We start from the raw sequence: 21,372 nt of genomic DNA, 5'->3' as shown, positions 1-21,372 counted from the left end.
GTGCAGAGAAAAGATGGCAGGCGAGGGCTTGCTTGAGAGGCATGTAGAAGGCTGCCTGAGCTCTCCAGAAGCCTCACGAGGGAATACTCCATATGCAGCAAGGAGAGATGCTGTGGTCCCTGAATAGAATGTTGATATACCTTACGTTAATGCATGCGATCTACGAACTCATACTAAAGAAATTTCAGATTTATTGTTTCGGTTACCCAAATATATGCTTATGGAAAGCGTGAAAGGATCCGGTGTCGTTCAGGGAAGTATAATCTGGAAACATGAGGAAAATCACCTCTAATTTTAGTTGAAAATCTCCATTTCCCAGAAAGGGGGTAAATAAGGCACGCAAGAAAATGAGGGAATTCAGCAACTTGCCCTTTTAATCTCTCCCTGAAAGGTTAGGTCTTTTTTACTTTATATGTCCAGATGCCTTTACCTTTTCTCATACATAATATTTCTGTATTGACTATGTAATCCGTTTTTACTTTGTGTGCACAGATTATTAGTATATTTTAGTGAGATGCTGCAAGGGGTAGTTTAATAGTACCGCTGGAACAGAACACAGCACACAACTCCACTGCAGCTCGGTTATGGCTGAAACAGCTATCATGAAGCCTAAACATTAACAACTGAACACTTTAGCTAGGACATACAACCTAGAGTTCTGTAGGTACAAAGAAGAGGGTACAGTAATGTCACGTAGATGTGTGGCAACATGGACACAACATCACTAAGGATGTACGAGTGAAACAGACGTGTTATGCACTGTGCTGTATTCTAAATTGTATCTGAATTTACTGCACATTTTCCCAAAGCCCATTTTCGCAAGCTTGATCTTCCAAATTCTGCTAGGCCGAAAATGGGGGACGGGTACTCTCTACTTGAAATTACTATCCCTGCAAAAGTTCTGTTTGGACAGGGAGCAGGATATACGCCCACATCTGAAAAGAGGGAGAAAGTATATTCACCTGCTGCACATATCCCAGAGGCTACTTCAAGCGTGTGAGACAAGTTGAGGAAGAGGTCTTAACTAAACCTGCCAACCCCAGTGAAATCAGAGTAGGGAAGGAACCATAGAGACCCTAACCACGCGTGCTTGCGTTTCATGTAGCCGTAATGGCAGTTTAAAGCATTCTTTGGAATCATGACTGTTAGACGTGGGGTCTTTGGTTGGTAGTCAGGTTACCCCCTGTCCAAGCAAGGACCCTCACTCTAGTCAGGGTTAAAGAGAATCACCCTCAGCTAACCCGCTCAACCCCTTGGTAGCCTGGCACGAGCAGTAGGCTTAACTTCAGAGTGCTAGGTGTAAAGTATTTGTACCACCACACACAGTAACTTAATGAAAACACTACAAAATGACACAACACAAGTTTAGAAAAATAGAAACTATTTATCTAAACAAAACAAGATAAAAATGAAAAAACTCTGCAATACACAAGTCAAGTTCTCAATTAAAAAACAAAAAGAGTTCTCATGTAATTTTAAACACAGCGCCGACGATGTTAGTGTGGAAATGTACCTGGGTGCGTCAAAAATAACCCTGCATGGGCGAGTGTGCTTCAAAAAGGGCTTGCGATGCGTTGATTTCACTCACGAGCGAGGCCTTGCGTCGCTTCTCCTTCAGTCGAGTTGGCGTGCGTCGTTTGTTCTCTCTGCAGGAGAGCGATGCGTCGATTCGAACCGAACTCTTGGGTCCGGGCAGGTCTTGCATCGTTTCTACATGCCCAGCGATGTTTGCGTCGGAAATCCTGCAGCACGATGATCTGAAAATCACGCAGCGCGGGTTGCGATCTCATCAGCCTCCATCAGTGATGCTGCGTGTCGTTTCTCCAGCCGCGGGCGTTGATCTTCCGGTGGCGTTGCAGACGAGCATCGATTTTCAGCCACAAAGCAGGCAGCGCATTGATTTTTCAGCCGCAGATCGGAGTTGTGTCGATCTTTTCCCCGCAAGGCGGTCAAGTGTGTGGAATTCTCACTCTTGGCCTGCCAGCTTCTCCTTTCAGGGTCCCAGGAACTGGATGGGCACCACTTGGCAGAGTAGGAGTCTCATCAGAGGCTCCAGGTGCTGGCAGAGAGAAGTCTTTGCTGTCCCTGATACTTCAAACAACAGGAGGCAAGCTCTAAATCAAGCCCTTAATCAAGCCCTTGGAAATCTTCACAAGAAGGAATACAACACAAAGTCCAGTCTTCGTCCTCTAGCACAGGCAGAAGCAGCAACTGCAGGATAGCTCCACAAAGCATTCACAGGCAGGGCAGCTCTTCTTCCTCAGCTGTTCTCCAGGCAAAGGTTCCTCTTGGTTTCCAGAAGTGTTCCAAAGTCTGTGGTTTTTGGTGCCCTTTTTATACCCATTTTGCCCTTTGAAGTAGGCTTACTTCAAAGGAAAGTCCCTCTTGATTGTGAAATCCTGCCTTGCCCAGGCCCCAGACACACACCAGGGGGTTGGAGACTGCATTGTGTGAGGGCAAGCACTGCCCTTTAAGGTGTGAGTGACCACTCCTCCCCCCCTCCTAGCACAGATGGCTCATCAGGAAATGCAGACTACACCCCAGCTCCCTTTGTGTCACTGTCTGGTGAGAGGTGCAACCAGCCCAACTGTCAAACTGACCCAGACAGGAAATACACAAACTGGCAGAGTCACAGAAATGGTTAAAGCAAAAAAATGCTCACTTTCTAAAAGTGGCATTTTCAAACACACAATCTTAAAATCAACTTTACTAAAAGATGTATTTTTAAATTGTGAGCTCAGAGACCCCAAACTCCACATCTATCCGCTCCCAAAGGAAATCTACACTTTAGTCATATTTAAAGGTAGCCCCCATGTTAACCTATGAGAGGGGCAGGCCTTGCAACAGTGGAAAACGAATTTAGCAATATTTCACCGTTAGGACATATAAAACACATTACTATATGTCCTACCTTAACCATACACCGCACCCTGCCCTTAGGGCTATCTAGGGCCTACCTCCTTAGGGGTGCCTTACATGTAAGAAAAGGGAAGGTTTAGGCCTGACAAGTGGGTACACTTGCCAAGTCGAATTTACAGTTTAAAACTGCACCCCCAGACACTTGAGTGGCAGGTCTGAGCCACGTTTACAGAGCTACTAATGTGGGTGGCACAACCAGTGCTGCTGGCCCACTAGTAGCAATTGGTTTACAGGCCCTGGGCACCTCTAGTGCACTTTACTAGGGACTTACTAGTACATCAAATATGTCAATCATGGATAAGCCAATTAACCATACAATTTTCACAGAGAACATATATATGCACTTTATCAGTGGTCAGCAGTGGTAGGAGTGCTCAGAGTTCAAAAGCCAACAGCAACAGGTCAGAAAAAATAGGAGGCAAAAAGATTGGAGATGACCCTGCATAAGCAAAAAAGTCCAACAATGACTAAAACGCAATTACATCCTAAGCAAAAGCTCTAGATTTAAGTCACTGAAAACAAGCACTGGCAATGCCATTCAGCCTTGTGTAGCCTGCCAGCCTTTTAGCTTTTTCGAAGCTTGTGTTTTAATGTTTTTGTAAAATGTTATTAGTCGGGGAGTTGCTGGGGCCTTCACCAAAATATAAAAAAACTGCCTAAAAGCAGAAGTATTTTTTTGGTTTAAAAAACAAACATTGTCCGAGCCGTCCATGGCACAGAAGAGAATTACTTTGTATGCGGATGTGCTCCTTGTGAAACAGCAGGATGCCATCACTGACAGTCAAGGTAGTCAGTGGCTGAAGTGGGCTGGCTCACTGCCCTATGCTTTACTGGGTGGACAAAATGTTAATGACGCACCATGAAGAGACTTGTATGAAAGTGCCTATAAGTATATTTATATTATACATATAATTTTATTCAAATCAAAAGATCTTTTCTCATGCCAGACCGGAAAAGTAGGAAAACAAATCTCTCAGGTCAGTCACCAATATCCTTGGGATAACTTCATCAGGATCAGAAATAGAGAACAAACTCTAGCACTGACTTGTCTCCAAAGGCCTCTGGACACAAGGAGGAACCATGCTCGGGGAAGGTAAAGAAAGGGAGTCTTAGGAATCTCAACATTGTCCAACTCTAAATATGTAGTGCCCATTAGACGCACATTAAAAGTAAAGTACTAAACAGAGTGTCCAAACGAGACCCATTTAAAAAACTCTCGGTGAATGGAGGCACAAACATACCAAAATTCGGTTAATGCTTGCAAGTAGGTAGGCAGCCTATTTTTATAGCAGCTTGGAGGAGTTAATTTCTTGCCTACACAATCTAAATAGGACTACTCACATTGTGCATCACATAGCACACTTATCCTTACCTAATATAAACTGGTCCCAATCTGAAAAGGAGTAAAAGACTGGGTTACTCCACATTCTAACCTGTAACCCAAAGGAATTCAATTCAGTGTATATGATTAGCTCCATAACATTGATCTTGCTACAAGACCCCTAATGCCCACCCCCTTTAAATGCAGAGGCAAGTGCAGGCTGCTGTGGGGTGAAATCCGAAACAGGAGGGACAGGATCTCGCCAAGAAGAGGAACATGGGAGAAGAAGTGACTAAGGTTTTTATATGCTTAGCACAGGTCAGGTCCCTGGACATAATGCCCTAGTAAATGTATCCTTTATAGTCAAGTTTATGTTATTATATTGGGGCTATTTATGAACCACAACCCTAGCCCTAAGGGGCAGATAAGCACCGTACACAGCAACACCATATATGGTCAACATATGAGGATTCGGAAATGTGCATACAGTGTGAATGTGAAGCAAGGCCTTGTCAATGAAAATCCATGTACATGACTGTCATCAAGGTTGCTCTGTGGGGGCTCGGCTTTCCAAATTCTGATAACTGCACATTGCCTGCCCAGCAGTACCACAGGTTGTAACAAAATTAACAAAAAAGTAATCACCCTATCTTGTGCTCAGCAAGGTCAAAGTTTGATCAGTGACACTAAGGATCTTAAAGTCCTGAAAAGAATTTGACATATCAGTATTTCAACAATGATCTGACTTTCACATCTGCAAAAATAATCTAGCACATCATTTGCTTTGCTAACCTACTGTTGCTGAAACTCTGAATGAAAGTGGGGCATAGAACTTGCCTTACCAGCAAGGTTCTTACCCTTGAATACTGTGAAGGCTGTGCCATACTCCTACTGAGAGAGACCAGGCCATTTACAGGCACTTAAGCAAATTTAATTGAGAAACGGTCCTAGGCAAATTCAATTGGCTTGGGTTTGGTAGGCCTTATTTTTTTAAATTATATATGCAATAGAAATTAAACGCTTTAAATTGATAAAAAGTAAAAATTCCACTGTCTAAAGTCGGTGTGCTTATGCTTGCAAAAAGTAAAAAAAATGGCCCATTTAAAAAATAAATGTATAAAAATAGGAATTAAAAGCATAAATGAAATTGGAGATTGACCTACCAGTTTTGAGATTGAAAGTGGATTAGCTTTTAGGCAGATGTGCACATATACAGGAGCAATTGCAGAAGAGGGCTGATCATGGTCCATGCTGTCCACTGGGGTGGGCAGAAGCAAAATGCGAATGACACTCCAGTAGATCAAAAGATGAAGAGGACTGACCGAAAGTCCTTGTGTTTCTATTTTTACTATGTTTTTGGAAAACACGTGGCAGGCGAGACAGCTGTCTCTAGCCCAGACCTAAAAATAGGAAGGGTAAGCCCAATGCAGCTCCCAGAGGTCACAAACAGGGATTGCGCTAGGAAGTCATAAAGTAGATAGCCACTCAGTTAATCATGGTGCGCTGTTGAATCCAGAACATAGCAAGACCCAGCGCTCACACAACCGTAGGCTTAGCACAGCTTTGCAGGAACATCTGAACCTGTATACTTCAGTAAACTCCCTAAAGTACTAGAAGGTTTCCTCAAAGAAATTCTAGGACTTGAAAGTAACATCAAATTTGGTGATCATCATTGCATTCCATGGCATGTTTCCCCCCTAACAATTAGAATATCCTATACAGTTGGTAGTGTTAAGAAGCGATATAACCATTGCGTTGTGAACAATACATTTATATTAATAAATAAAAGACTTAACTGGATGCAGGAGGGTCATCTAGTTTCCCTAAAGGTCTTAAATGACACAAGTGACAAGCTAAATATTAAGAAGCATGTCAGTGTCCTGAGGATAAAGAGGGGTACCAAAAATATGTGCAATATTACTAGGCTCTTCATCTTGTTTATGAAGTAAAGACTGTAATATAGATGGGTTAAGGTCAGGCAACATGTGTAAACTGTCCAAAAGGCTAGCCTTTTGATGTTAACTCTTGTGTTTTTTATGCTATATGTTTTCCAATAATTCTCAAATTGTAGACTACACCTGCAGTACCACAGCTAATTTATTTGATTTAACACTTTACTTGGTTATGTCAGCAAAACGCCTGAATGGCACTTGACATCTTTCAAGGGGTTAGGCATGGGTAATTGTCAGGTTAAAATATATCGACAGTTAAATTAGCTTTTCTCGGTTCCTCTTCCACTATCCAATTAATCCCTTCCACAAGGGTTTTGTTTGATGGGGATTTTGAAGTTCCATGCTCTCAGGAATAATAATTGGCATAAATATGTGAAACATATGTAGCCTGTGCTTATTTCTTGTTTTGCTCTTCCCTTCCTTTCTAAACTCTGGATTATTTCTTGCTTCGCTATTTTCTCTCTTTTTTCATTCTATCCATGACATGCTATGCAATGTACCTACTGTTGCTTGATATTATAGAATATGATTTCACTTTGTATTGTTCATGTAACTTTAATTCCATGTTTTGTTTATATATGTTGGTGTATGGTTCCTAGCAATATCACAAAATAAAATACAAATGTTTCCTATCATGGTCTGTATTTTTTTTTAAAGCTGACGCATTACAGGTTATGTGATGTAATACTTGTAATGGTGTTATTACTTTTTAAACTTAATAAAACATTCTAAAAAAATCTCTTTTCTTTATTGTGTATTTTAATGGTATGTTTATTCCTTTTTAGGTATAACCTAGGAAGAGCTTTAGCTGTCCCCATAGCCTCGTGAAATACAAAATAAAAAATAAATACATGTATGCATACAAAGAGGGACTTTAAGTCAGCACTCTAGATCTTTTGGTGTATAAACTGTCATTTACAATTTGCTTCCACCTACCAGAGCATACAGCACGGGCAATATGTCATCCTATTTCAGCAAATGACTTTATTGTACTGAGAATGATGTTCTTATGTTAAACCCATAAAATAGGTGGCAGGGCTAGGCAGCCAATACTTTAATTTGCCAATATTATTTTCTTTCCATTTCTTGTCCTATTATTTTAGCCATCCTTGCATGTTTAAACTGTCATGAAGTTAAATAAATTCAAAGCCAATAGTACATTTTCTTTGCACCAATAACAATCACTATACTATAACATGGCTGAATAGTAAATAGGGTTTCTATACCTGCTTTTATTACACCTGGCACCTAGGTAGCACCAATTTAAGCAGGCGGTTGTAGGTGGGGCCCCCCGGCACTCATTATTTAGGTCTGGCACTTACTGTCGTCAACATACGTTTATCTAGAGTAAGAGAGAAAGAGAAAAATACCAAAGGAGGGAATAAAGGGGGATTCCGAAGATGAAAAATCAGTGACAGAAGGAGAAAGCTGGAACCTGCAAGAGTGAGATAGCGGGCAAAGAGAGTCTGGGGGGTGGACGAAAGGGGCCAGAGAAGGGATTCTATTTATTCAGCCTTGGTATTTGGCACCATGACGTTCGGTAGTGCCATGTCTGGGCTTCTGAACAAGACTTTGGGCCCCAGCAAAAAAAGTCCTGGGCAGCATCCATACTGCTGATTAAAAATATATAAGAGGGATAAGTTCCTAAACGTCTACATTCCTTTTGCAAGTGAACAGACACCACGTTTAAGGAGCAGCATGTTATCTTTCTTACTTCATTAGTTTTGTGGCATATTCTTCTGATATCAAGTAAATTAAAATTATCATAGCACCAGCTTGTCAAGGCCAACCCTGTTGGCTTTTCCAATGCTGCATGTACTGGACGTTCACTTCCAAACTGAATATTTTAAATTATGGTAACTTGTCCCTGGACATATATGGTAGTAAACATAGATCACGAATTCTACCTGAAACTACAGTACTACAAAAGCCCAATAGAAAAATCTCAGACTTTTGTTTTTAAAAGTCCTAAATCATTCATGTGTTGCCTAGTATTGATGCAGTGGGTTAGCTCATGTATGCTGGGATACATAGTGAAAATCCAGAATGTCTGCAAAGCATGCACAACTTCTGCATGTATAACATTGAGAAGAGGTGAATTGAGGCGCCAGATGAGTTTCAGAGGTGCGCCAGACGTGGAGTCAAGGAAGATATATGCAAATGAAGTGAACAGCCACGCATTCAAAACTTCACTACTGCGAATCTGCACAGCAACGACTATTAGGTGCTGTTTACAGGGTGAAAAAGCTAATTTAACGCTCCGATCTCCTCGTAGAGCATAGATGAAGGGACAGTTTTCCTAAGTTTATAAATTCTGATTTACCATGATGAAGGGATTTTAAAAATGATATGGGGAAATGGGGATATGTTAGAAATGTATGTCAATACTTTCTACATCATCAAGTGTGTACCTTTTTCCCCCTTATCAATCATATTCCCACTTCTTTGCAGGTAGGTGTGCCCACAACATACGCTGATTGGTAAGTCAAAACAGTAAGACATTTCAGAACCTTTTCCCAAGTTGCTATCGTTGTTCACCTTGAGTAGGTCTGGAGTTAGCCAAGACCTTTCGATATTACAAAAATTATTATACAGGATTTTGACCAGCAGTCCTCAGCCATTTGTCTGCCATTGTCTCATTCACGTTTTAATTCAACCTACTACAGCACAGATCATGGGGTAATGGGTCAGCTCAGTTTGGCCACTGGCTAACTTCAGTGTAAGTGATGGCATTCTGTTTTTTCACAAGAATCAAATCCTCACGCAAAGTATTTCCCTTTAGAACTAATGACTACTATGGCAATGTGTGTTTTTGGGACCAAAAACATCCTTGCTTTTAGCCATGTTTTCTAATATAATGGTGAGAGCTCAGCAGCATCCCCAACTGTATGGTTTTACAAAAATCATGGCAAAGCCAACGCCAGACCTGTTGACTTTTCCAATGGTTGTTTTATTAAGCACACACAAATATAAATGTATAGTAAGTATATGCCCTTTCCATGCACAGTGTTGTCATCAATTATGTTACTTCAGATGTCATCAGTTGATCAATGATCTGAAAGAGCATGTCATTAGTAATGTAATTTGTGAGGTCATAAGAATTGCATGGCGAAGGTGTTAGCTTTAGTTACTACAGTTATCTAGAACAGGCATATTTCCGTGTTTTTTTTTACTTTAACATTTTACATTAAAACTGACATTTTCATCCATCTATAACATCCGTTTAACTTTTTTTAAGTGAATTTCCAAGGCTTTTTAAATGAAAGTAGGATATTAGGATATTATTTCCTTACCTAACTACAATGTCAATTTAACCTTTGTTCTTTTCAGTGAATTTCTGTTGGGGGGGGGGTGTAAATGTAAACTAGTATTTTATTACCTTACATAACTATTCATATCACCTGCCACACTCCGCCTTCCACTCTCACAAGGGTCCAGGGGGTCAGGGAACCCTTACCTTGCCCTCTTATACCTAATTTTTATTTTTAATTTTCAGGACACAGGGACAGAGTCCCGCTGTCCTGTATGGAGGCCGCAACATTTCTTTTCACGTTGCAACCAGCCAATCAGAGCGCGAGCTCCCACTAGCTCCTCATGTTTCTACAGGAGCGAGTTGGCTAATGGGATACAAACCACCCTTGGCCAATTAGATCGCTCTATTGTTATACAGTTACTACTCAGATAATAGGACTGCCTGTCTAGGATGGCAGAACAGGAAAGGGTGGGTGACTGAATCAGCGTAACTCCAGCCAGAATAACTCCTGGCTAGCTGACAGTACCTCACCCGAACCCCCAAACCCAATAGGGTAAATGGTGATTATGGCAACCTGAACATGATACTGTGACTCCCCTGGGAAGCTGTGGAAACAGATCTTACCCCTTTCATGTTGCATGCCAAGTTGAGACACAGAAGATGCGAGAAAGCTGTTCAATACATTTATTGAAATGATCACAATCTGGAACATAAAGAGTGAGCTGCGATAATTAGGCAGATAAAGCACAGCAATCAGCATTACGAACATGGTCAATAAGATAAATAATCCAATCATGGTGTATGTAGTTCTAGATGTTCTAGAGGTTCCTACCTAACCTATGTCTACTCTGAGAGAATAGCGGGTGCACCCATCTACCTGGTCCAATCTAAGGGATTAGCCCAAACCCCATACCTGGAGACAGTGTCAGGATTTGGATTGTGGTGTAGATGGCTGGTAGATCAGCCCCAGCAGAGCTGCATGTTGCACAGCAGGTGTCCTAGGATAGTCATGGCCAGAATGCCCTCTGCCCCCTCTGGGTCAGTGCAATGTTTATATAATAAACCTTACTGTATTGGAAGTATAATTCTGATGCAAAGCTGGGTCTGGGTGTTAGACATGAATGGGCAAAACAAACTAGCATATTGTGTACAGTGTTCTTTAACCTTGGACAGAAATTACTGATTACATGTCATACAAAGGCTAACTAAACAAGCAGCTTGTTTCTCGTATTCCTAGAATAAAAGCAAACTGATAAAAATAAGTACAAAAATCATCACTAAAAGCAGCCTTACTAAAAAGAATAAAATATGACCTTTAAAATGAAGGTAAAACAGTGGTGGCAAACTCGGGTCCCAAAGGTCCTCACAACACTAATATTTGAAGTTGTGTGCCAGTGGGACACCCATGTATCCAACCATCCAGATATCTACAAATTATGAACCTTAATTTTGCAAAAACTACTGAACAAATTTACAACAAATCAAGGAACACAAACTGTGTAAAGATATAACTTTCTGGCAGTAGCGCTGCTCAAAAATACCTATGGAAGTTGCATGGAGTAATTATTTTTAGGGACTCCCCTTTTTGTTGACCCTGACTTCACAGATCACCCCGAAACATTCCAAGAAGGACCTGACGTGGATCAACTTTTTTTGTGAGGTCTTGTGAAGATTGTTCAAATGGAACCAACATTATTAGCAACCCAAAAACAAAACATTTTCTATAGTAATTAGGTCTTAACTATGGTCTTAATTATAACTACACAGTGTCGGCTGTAAATTTATGTATACAATTCACTATGCTCCTGACCTCCTGGCAGTGCAGGGGTGTTGCATCAGTTGGCCGGGGTGTTGCATCAGTTGGCAGGCCTGCCAATACCATCAATCCAAAAATGTTCCCTAAGGACAGGCGTGCTCTCAAGCTGCTTCTGCTGGTGAAATTTATTAGGAAACAATTCAAGGCGTTTTGACCAAAAGAAGGTCTTGCTCATGGTAAGGCAATGTGTACAAGGTGCATGTGTGTACAACGTAAAAAAATAAGACTCGTAGAAACAGAAAAGACAACTAAAAAGGTGCCCCCCACCTTGTAATGACTATCAGTCCTTGACAGTTCTTATTTAAAATTATTAGTTCAGTGATATATTCAGAATACCAAGTGTTTCTATTATCACTTCATAAGTTCATTCTTAGACCATTCACAACAGTTCTGGCAGTCCAAGTGGAATTTGTGTTTCTCAACAAAATAAAATAAAGTGAGTGGAGGACTCCTATTTGTATCAATATGACAATACACATGATATATACCGCCTATGTGTTTCTTATATCTGTACTCAGATGTCATTTTTCTGACTAGTGTCCTCATTAGATAGAGGTTACGGGCATGCACTTTCAGAGGGAGACGACCAGTTAGGTTGCCAGTGGAAGAGGCAATATTTTATGAGAAGTAAACAAAATTCTTGGTAGCAAATAATGCACAATAAACACAGGAACTAGTTAGAAGTCCAGCATAGCCTGCGGTATCAGTTATAAGTTTAGATTTTGTACATAAAATGAAAAATCTAGAATTTTGGCATATCTGTAGCCAAACTGTAGTGTTATTACTGAGCAACTGAAATCTATTGATAATAACCTTTGGAAAAACCAACTGGTCTGGTCTTTCAAATTTGCTATGTTATTTATTTATTGAAACCATAAGTAACATGCTAAAACTTGGAAACAAAAAAAACAACGATTGGCCCAGCAGTCCAGGCACACCAATCCTGTCACTGAAATGTACTCTTTTCAGGCAATGTGCCATCACTCCCAGCGCAAGACATCCGCTTGATAAAGTGGCAGTAGACGTTTGCCTTATGGACGTCAGGGCTCCGTAATACTTGTTTTCCACCCTTTTTTCAAACATACCAATAGTGAATAATAATGAATACTCGCTAGTGTCATAATGAAAATCCCTTCCTGTGGGCAATGATCATCCACCAGGCAGGCATATAGGGGGTTATTACAACTTTGAAGGAGGTGTTAATCCGTCCCAAATGTGACGGATATACCACCAGCCGTATTACGAGTTCCATAGGATATAATGGACTCGTAATACGGCTGGTGGTATATCCGTCACTTTACCGTCACTTTTGGGACGGATTAACACCTCCTCCAAAGTTGTAATAGCCCCCATAATCTGTTTGATAGCTGGCGCTGACATATGGGGGTGCAGACCCCAACCATCAGACAGTTTGTCCAGACCTGGTGAAGTCCTAGCCCTGACTTAAGAAGACTGACATGCTCTCAATACCTCCTCATCTGTGATACAGTCACCCATCCAAACAGCCCCAGGCACATCAAAGTTAAGCTGTACAGTGCCATTGGCTATCCATCAATCATCATGCCACCCCACCCTCTCCCATATCATCACATAATGGGGTGGAGTCAGGAGCCTCCCTGACCCCACCCCACCCTATGACGAGATGGAAAAGGGTCGGGCAAAAAGCAAGAAGTCTTTACAGTGAACAGTGTACTAAATCATCGGAGGGGTGTATTTTTCAATTTCCTGCTTCACTGCCTGAGGCAGGAGGGAGTTGTGTGCCTGCTTGAGGGTCGTTGCACCAGAAGCTGAAGTGGTGGACCACTGAAGGTAACTAAAAAAACAATCTGTCAAGTGTTGTGTGCATGCATGGGGATAAGAGAGAAACTGTGTGTGTGAGCAAAACTAAATGAGGGACGGTGCATGAGTGAGAGACAGTGAATTTAATTGACTGAGAACAAGTGAGTCAGAGAGAGTGAGGCTGAGTGACAGACTGAGTGAGTTAGAGTGAATAGAAGCAATTGTGAGTAACTAAGAATGAATGACTGACTGAGAATGAGTGTGAAAGAGTGAGGAGTAAGAATGAGTGTTTGAGTGAGAACATGAGCAAATTAATGTAAGTGAGCATACGTTATTGAGTGTTTGTGAGTGTGTGTTTTAGTTATGAGTATATTGCTGGCCCTGGCACACTGGGGGGCATTTTTGGCATATAGGATATCCATGACAAAATGCTAACACTGCCATACTAGACCTTATTACTAGCAAAATGGGGACCCCTGCAAAATATTGGAGTTGGCAGACTAGCGGTAAGGCTTAAGATATGGATGACCCATGGTAAAATTCTGGCACTAGCATCCTGAAGGTAAGTCTTGCCATTACGGAGAGCAACAATGGCATGGGAGAAAGGCAGCCAGGCTTAGCTTAGAAGGCAATGTGTAAATTATTGGGCAATAAACCATACAATACCACAATATAACACCATAAAAATACACCACAGTGTTTAGAAAAATATATAATATTTATCTGGATAAATGCAGGTCAGAATGATTAAAGATGAAATAAGCAAATGTAGAGATATCACTGAAAGTGATATCATGTGTCTTAGAGTGGAAATATTACTGTAAAAGCAATAAAAAGTGCCTTAAGTTCTCCTAGAAACAACTAGTGTCTCTTGCAGGGCAAAGTACCTGGTTTGCGTTGAAAATACTCGCAAGGGACCGCAGAGGAGGAGATGCATGGAAAACGGTAGGTGTGCATCTGTTTCGCCCCTTCGCACATGGACTTGCGTCATTTTTCACGCAGGGAAGACGTTGCATCGATTTCCGGCACGTGGACTTGGATCCTCTTCAGGTTGCGATGTTTTCAGATGCCCCGGGGACGATGCGTGGAATCCTGGGCTTGCAGAGCAAAGTCACAGGGGCTGCGTTGATTCCGGTAGGCGGTGCGTAGAAGTTTCTTACGCATGGCAGGCGCTGCGTCAATTCCTCTCAGGAAGTCGGGCGTTGTCATTCTGAGTCAGCTTGCGTCGATCCAGTAGGGCTGTGCATCGAAGTTCCGGTCGCGTTGATGGCGCTGCGTATATCTTCTGTTGCGAAGTCAGAGCTGCGTAGTTCCGGACTCGGCGTGCAGTGAATTTTTCACTGCGAGCAGGCTGTGCGTCGTTCTTGGCAGGCGGTGCGTTGAATTTTCGCTGCACGTGTATTTCAGCTGCAGGAGAGAAGTCTTTTTGGTCCTGAGACTTCAGGGAACAGGAGGCAAGCTCTATACAAGCCCTTGGAGAGCACTTCTCTGCAAAGCAAGAGAGCAGCAAGAAAGCAGGGCAACAGCAAGGCAGCAGTCCTCTTCAGAAAGCAGTCAGTTGAGTCCTTTAGGCAGCCAGGCAGTTCTTCTTGTCAGGGTGCAGGTTCTGGTTCAGGTTTCGTCTCCAGGAAGTGTCTGAGGTGGTAGGGCAGAGGCCCTGTTTTTATACCCAAATGTGCCTTTGAAGTGGGGGAGACTTCGAAGAGTGGCTTAGAAGTGCACCAGGTCCCCTTTCAGTTCAATCCTGTCTGCCAGGGTCCCAGTAGGGGGTGTGGCAGTCCTTTGTGTGAGAGAAGGCCCTCCACCCTCCCAGCCCAGGAAGACCCATTCAAAATGCAGATGTATGCAAGTGAGGCTGTGTATCCTGTGTTTGGGGTGTGTCTGAGTGAATGCACAAGGAGCTGTCAACTAAACCCAGCCAGACGTGGATTGTAAGGCACAAAGATTTAAGTGCAGAGAAATGCTCACTTTCTAAAAGTGGCATTTCTAAAATAGTAATGTTAAATCCAACTTCACCAGTCAGCATGATTTTGAATTACCATTCTGGCCATACTAAATATGACCTTCCTACTCCTTTCAGATCAGCAGCTACCACTCAAACAATGTATGAGGGCGGCCCCAATGTTAGCCTATGAAGCGAGCAGGCCTCACAGTAGTGTAAAAACGAATTTAGGAGTTTCATACTACCAGGACATGTAAACTACACAGGTACATGTCCTGCCTTTTACCTACACAGCACCCTGCCCTAGGGGTCTCCTAGGGCACACCTTAGGGGAGACTTGCATGTAGAAAAAGGGGAGTTTTAGGCTTGGCAAGTACTTTGAAATGCCAGGTCGAATTGGCAGTGAAACTGCACACACAGGCCTTGCAATGGCAGGCCTGAAACAAGGTTGAGGATCTACTTAAGTGGGTGGCACAATCAGTGCTTCAGGCCCACTAGTAGCTTTTAATCTACAGGCCCTGGGCACATATAGTGCACTCTACTAGGGACTTATAAGTAAATTAAATAGCCCAATTGGGTGTGATCCAATGTTACCAAGTTTAAAGGGAGAGAGCATATGCACTTTAGCACTGGTTAGCAGTGGTAAAGTGTGCAGAGTCTAAAAACTAGCAAAAACAGTATCTTAAAAGTGGGGGGAACCAGGCAAAAAGTTAGGGGTGACCACCCTAAGGCTGTCAGGTCTAACATTACACCGCCACCAAATTTAGGGATGGTCCGTCCCCCATTTCATGCACCGAAAGGGATTTATGCAGCACTTGGCTGGAGTAACCCTTTTCAGACTCTATAAGGAATGATTTGAGTTTGTGAATACCTACAAATGCACTAGTTTGTGAGCACTCAGAAACGTGCAAGATCAGCAATAACCTCAATCCTAACACTTGAGTGGGATTTACAGATGCAGAGAACTACACAATTGTGGTCAGGGCCGGTCCTAGGACTGTTGGGGCCCCGGGCAAAAGAGAAAATGTGAGGCCCATCTAACTTGCATGTGACACCACGGGGAGTGACATCACAGAAATTCACATCACAGGACCATTCTTCTTCTTTGCCATCTCTGACATGACCTAGTCATTTCATTTGAATCTTGTACTCCTGCATTTATGATAGAAAAATGAAAAGGCAAGTTCCTGAATGCAAGGAAATAACATCCGGATGAGCTACTTATATGTGGTATAAAGAAGGAACTTGAGACCTTCTCTGATGAAAGTCTGTGATAGGGATAGTTACAGTTTCCATATAAATGCCTTTTACTGTGATGGAATAGAAAATTCGTGATGCGTTTGTTTGGAAACCATTAACAAAGCCAGCTGTGAGAATAAGGCAATGGATAGCTGTGGTGTGAGTGTGTTCACATGTGTGTGTGTGTTTGTCGCAACAGTTTACCAGTGCAGTTAATTCCTGTCGCAGCTATAAAATGAAAGTTGAGGCTTTTGTATCATCTGGATGGAGAAACAATAGCAGCAATAAGGTTTTCCCTCAAGACTACTTCCGAACAGCTCATTTTCGTGGCTAGAAACTGAAAACGGACTCCTTATTCATACCCGGAGAATTGGTCTTATACTCTTGGAGTCATTCACAAGTTTTTGCGTGGCTTTGCTGTGGGGAAGGTGCTAAAGAGCTCTTGCTTTGGTGGTGAACTAATGGGCCGGGGGTTGCAGTGATTTACCCACTGCAGGGAACGCATTATGGGTGCATAAGCAAGAGAGACTTAAGCTAGAAAGCCAAACTTTGTTTATGCAGAGAGCTGCACTGGCTAACAGATGTCACAAAGGTGTCTTTCCCTGCAGCTTCTTAAAGAAGGAACAGAGGATACACGATTACACAGTTTATTTTGGGCACCTTGCCTATTACTACCAATACAGTATACATCTCAAGCACAGCTCATGGCACTATGAGGCTCGCTCTAGAGACTTATGCTTAAAACAAAACATGCTAAAATTTACTGTTACTAGTGTTGCATTCAAGTAGCAGTTGGGTATAATTCAAAATGTCAAACACATGATATAAAATTGTCACACATAAACACACAGCAAATACAGAAATGTCATGCATAGTCAAGGAAGGAGCCAGAAAAGTAAAATTCCACCCCCCTACTCTTTGAACCAAAGCTCTTACTGCACCAAACAAGTGAAATAAGCCATCGAGACCCTCCCCAGGACAGCTCTCTTGTCTATTCTATCCAAGCATCTATCCAGTCATCCTTCCATCCACCATTTCACTTTTACATTCTCTCATCTATTCATTCTATCATCCATCAATCAGTCTTTCACCATTCAGTCAGTCCATCCACCCATCCGACCAGATATATCCAAACCTACTCATCCATCTCCAAACCTATCCATCATCCATCAATTTACTCATCAGTCCCTCCACCCTTTCATTTATCCATTCATCCTTTTGCTCATCCACCCTTTCGTTCATCCACACTTTTACTCCATCATCCATCCTTCACTCACCGATTTATTTACCATTTCTTCCATCCAGCCATCTTTTTACATTCTCATCCATCCACTCATTCATTCATCCATCTATCCATTCGCCCTTTCACTCATCCATCCATCATTTCGGCCATTCTTCTACCCTCCCTTTCACTCATCTATCCATATTTTCACTCATCCCCCTTTATAACATCCTTTCACTCAACCTTCCATCCATCCTGTCAAATACCCATCCTCCCTCTCACTCATCTATCCACCCTTTCTTTCTTTCAGCCATCCATCCTTTTACAAATCCATCTACTCTTCCACCCATCCATCCATTGACTCGTTCACTCATCCATGCACCCTTTCATTCATCCATCCATGCTTTCTCTCATCATCCATCCAGTCTCTCACTCATCCATCTATTCACCCTTTCACTCATCATCCATTCTTTTATTCATCCACCCTACCTTTCACTCATCCATTCATTCTTTCACTCACCCATCCTTACATCCACCTTTTCGCTCACCTGTCCATTTTTTCACCCTTTTACTCATTCATTCATCGGTCCAGGCATGCATACATCATTTAACTCATGCATCCATCCATCCTTTTACTCTGTCCATTCTTCCACCCTTTCATTCCATTCATCAATCTATGCATTCAATCTGCCTTTCACTCATCTGCTATCCACCTTTTCACTCAGCCATTCATTCTTTCAAACATTCATCCACCCTTCCACCCATCCATTCATCCGTCCACCTCTACCCATTTACCATTTCATTCATTTATCCATCCTTCCACTCACTCATCCATCACTCCTTTCTCTCATCATTCATTCATCCACCCTATCCCTCATCTATCCATCCACTCACCCACCCTGTCATGTTAATTATTAGCCTTTATGAGTTGCAGAGAGAAGAGGTCCATCAAGAACTCCACACCTGCTGTGGTTTCTAAAGTTGGCAGGGGGGTGGGATGGGGTGATGACACATAGGCAACTGAAAACTTGGAAGTCATGCATGATGCACAGTGCCAGGACGTGAGGTGACTGTGACCTAGTGTTGTGTTTCCTTTTGTTGCTCCTTAATATAGAGCAAAATCGGCACAAGGACTTTGGAACGGTTTATACAAGTACAAATTACATTACAAAAGTTCAGAATTTTTGGGAAGACATGGGGAGATTTAAGTGATTTTCGCAGAATCACAGGATTTAGAGCCGACGTCAGGAGGTGTGTCTGGTTCCACAGCTCCATTTACCTACTTCAGGTGCTGCGAGGCGCAGAGGAGGGGATTTCATGCCCTGGGCTTCAATCCACAGTGTAGCACTGAGAAGCCAAGGAGAACGGGCCCACTGCCTTGGGCCTCACAACCCAGGATAAGGGCTGCAAGGCCCAAGGAACGGCCCCCACCCCACCCAACGCCCCCACCCCCCTCCCCACCCCACCCACCCTCCCCGACCATGCAGCCTGATCTAGCGCTGTTCACAGCTTGGCCTGTGAGGGGCTACAGTCATCATGTTTACATAGTTAAAGCGGGTGCACGTATCCCGGCAAAGAGACAAACATCTACAAAGCACATAATTTAACTGTGGTATAATAAAAATTTCACAATATTGGCAAAAGAACACGTGCCGGCTGGTTCCATATGACCGCCAGTCGTGCACAGAGGAATAAACAAAGTACGTATTCCTTTTCAAGCGCTCTTTGTGTACAGAACGGGTACAGCTGCCGTAGCGCATGTGTAAACTCCAGTTACACACAGATAATGTGCAGCATGACTAGCGTGTCCTGATGAGAAAAAAAAAAAACTGAAACGGGCGAAATATGTCCAAAATTTCGATGGCCTTTAGGCACAGAGTTAGTCACTTAACCGTTTGGCTGCTAAGAATCACTCGGAGGCCAAGGAGAGGGCCCCCCCCCCCCAGACCTTGGGCATCACAGCACTAGATAATGGCTGCATGGCCCAGGGATGGGGGCCCCATACCTGGACCATGCAGCCTGATCCAGCGCTTGAAGGCCAGGGGAGTGCGCTTTGCTAAACACTGCTGCCTTGCCAGTCTGATCCGGCTGTTCCCTCTTTCCCCGACCCACCTCTTCTCATCAGATCTTGGAACAAAGGATCCTTCTGTTGCCTGGCAACCTAAAACAGAAAGGGTAGACAAGGCTTCAGGGCAGGTTGTAAGAGAGACGCTTTTCTGTCCCGAACATTGTGAGCATACACATCTGTTGACTGTTTGGTCCTGCCAACTTCCCCACTATCTGCCCCCCACCCCTCACTCACCTGTTAAGCTCAGCAATGCCCTTGCCTTTGGACCAACGAGGTCAAAACACCTCGCTCAAAAATACATTTGTGATTGGATGGGGGGGTGGGGGCGCTCACGGAGCATGTGGACTGATCCCTTTCACTCAGAAGTGGGAACCCATGTTTTCGAGCCAAGCGCGGGCCCTGGGCAGCTGCCCACACTGCCCATGCCTAACACTGGCCCTGACTGTGATGGTGATCTCTGCACCAGTAATGATCTTACACCTTCCAGAAAACCCATTCTGAATTCCTAGCAGGTGAAACTGAGGTACATTCAGAAATAACCTTTACAACCAAAATTACCTGTTTGAATAGTCCATATCAATTAATACAGGTGAATTTAACTACTATTTTTTAATCACTTTACAGCCCCCACCCTCATTTCAAACACAATTCTTCATGTAAGACAAAGAGAAATGGGGTATGCTTCCTTAGCATATCATGTGAACACCCTAATTAAAATTTAGGTGGTAATTAAAATCAACATTTATTTGCTTAGTGTTGTAATATTAATCGTGCAGTTAGTATAGAACTTCAGCAGTGTCAATTATTGTGAGGTCTTCAAGGTTGAGCCCCTGTGGCACCGCTTCCTAGCAATATTTGGGGTCAAAGAATCATAGGACATCACTTCCTGTAATGTTGAAATAAAAGGGTATGTGATGTCACTTCTGCTACCCGCTGCATTTTGAGGAATCGACAGCCAAGCAAATGGCATAAACCATTTTGTTTTTTGTGTTTAAAGACGGCTGAAAGATGGTGCAATTAATAGTACAGGGTCTCAATGTGCAATTCACTGCTTTACTGCTGCTAATGGAGCGCCACACAACATGATGAAATATTGGCACTGCACATTTAGCATCATCAGGTTCACATTTCAACTTGTGCCAAGCCTTTACAACTCAGATGTTTAGTCTGCAAGTTACTGAAACTGAGTGTGAGACAGTAGAGAGTATTCCTGTTTATCGCAATGCTAGGTTTGCTTTGCCGTCAATTGCGCTGGTAATTACTGTGTACTAAGTATACAAATAATTATCCTGTGGCATTTCACATTCACTCTCAAGGCAGCACTAATAGCCATGCACGCACGCCTGCCATCCCTCTCATTACCTGATGCTGATATAGTGCTTAGCGGGAAGATGCTCGGTAATCAACGCCTAATGCCTTGTGATTTCAAAACAAATCACAATGCAATACCACATCACGAAAATGTTGTTTAAACACGTGATTAACAAATTGAGAGTTCCTAAAACATATAATCTTGTCGCTTTCATTTGTAAAAATGCAGGGTTTTATCACCACTGATGTGTTTAACCGATCTATGAAGTGTCCCAATATTTAACAGCACAAGGTGAACAATGTCAGCGATCATCTTCAAATACTAGGAACTACGTGGGTGGACACAAAGTGCTCTAGAGTGGTTAGTGAAAAATAACCCAGAACAAGTCTGTACATTCCCTCAGAGTCCCACATTTCACAGTCACTAAGTTTAATACCCGGATGTGTGTTTTCTTTAGTATCAGTTCCTGTCTTAAAGATGTCTACACCACTCCGACTTCTTAAGTATCAAGTTTCACACGTAACAACGAACTGCCATTATCTTTCTCGG

General features: G+C 42.7%; 1 protein-coding gene across 1 annotated transcript in view; it reads right to left on the bottom strand.

Moving 5' to 3' along the window:
- The window catches only part of KCNH1 (potassium voltage-gated channel subfamily H member 1), an 849,123-nt gene that overhangs the window by 495,705 nt on the left and 332,046 nt on the right, over nt 1-21,372 (bottom strand). The window lies entirely within an intron of this gene.

The sequence above is a fragment of the Pleurodeles waltl genome, chromosome 5, assembly GCF_031143425.1.
Source record: "Pleurodeles waltl isolate 20211129_DDA chromosome 5, aPleWal1.hap1.20221129, whole genome shotgun sequence".
Classification (NCBI taxonomy): Eukaryota; Metazoa; Chordata; class Amphibia; order Caudata; family Salamandridae; genus Pleurodeles; species Pleurodeles waltl.
The sequence above is the reverse complement of the archived record's forward strand: the minus strand, read 5'-3'. Positions and strand labels throughout refer to the sequence as shown.